Here is a 1,022-nt window from a genome sequence, read left to right as displayed (position 1 = left end):
TTGAATATTGATTAACATGAGAAATTTCATAATCCAAATTAACACTGATATGTATTTCCAAGTCTTTGTCAATCGTGTATCAAACGCAGCGTCAGATTTGAAATATTGAACTTTTATTTATATTATAATTAAACGCAGCGTCTGCTATTATAATTACCTCTCTCAGATAACAACATCGGGAGGTTGGTTTTATTTAACTATATAAATACCATCACAATTGAAGGAAGGAAAGAGCGATGACAGCATCGGATCAACATCATGAGGATGTGAACCTGCTTTGGATAATTTGGACGAGCTTGTCATCGATCTGGAAAGCTCTGGCGAGCACAGAGGCAGAAACAGGAGGAGAGGCTCCGAACAAGGCCGGCGCAACCTGCTGAGTTCCTGGATTCTGGCTGTTCAGTCCAGAGAAGGCCACTGCGTTGACAGGGCCAATGTTCTGTTGGAAATGCACAAGACCTCGAGGGAACACAAACACGTCTCCCTTCTCCAGCGTTGTGGAGAACAGAGTGTTGTTAGTGGTGATAAAGCCAACCAAGAGAGTACCCTCGATCACCACCAAGATTTCGGTGGCCCGCGGATGTGTGTGAGGAGGGTTGAGGCCGAGAGGAGCAGCGAAATCAAGGCGGACCAACGAAATTCCCAAGGTGTTTAAGCCTGGTAGCTGCGTTACAAAAGCTGGCGTTACAACGAATCCCAACTGGTTACTGGTATCTCCTGGTTTATCTAGGCCCCTCAACCGGAAGTCGTCTGCTGTGACCGTCATCGCATTCTTATATTACATGTAATTACAACATGGAAACATTACCATTGCTTTGCATATCAGCAACGCAAATGTCTTGTAAAGGATCTGGATCACTTGCACGCACAATAACAATACTATTCGCGTATGATAAGATCACTAGTACTGCAACTGCTAACGCCGGAAAGGATTCCATGGCTGTAACTCACTATTTTTCTTTTCTTCTATTCGAAAATAAATAGAATTTGATTATGAATGGAGAGCGTTGCTCCCTTTTATA

General features: G+C 43.3%; 1 pseudogene; it reads right to left on the bottom strand.

Annotated features, from left to right (window-relative positions):
- Nucleotides 1-256: 256 nt before the first annotated feature.
- LOC149257981 (germin-like protein 1-3 pseudogene) lies at nt 257-938 on the bottom strand (annotated as a pseudogene).
- Between the last annotated feature and the right edge of the window lie 84 nt (nt 939-1,022).

Source organism: Pinus tabuliformis, chromosome 6 (genome assembly GCF_031772625.1).
Source record: "Pinus tabuliformis cultivar Carrire ecotype Pingquan chromosome 6, CPIR1, whole genome shotgun sequence".
NCBI lineage: Eukaryota > Viridiplantae > Streptophyta > Pinopsida > Pinales > Pinaceae > Pinus > Pinus tabuliformis.
The sequence above is the reverse complement of the archived record's forward strand: the minus strand, read 5'-3'. Positions and strand labels throughout refer to the sequence as shown.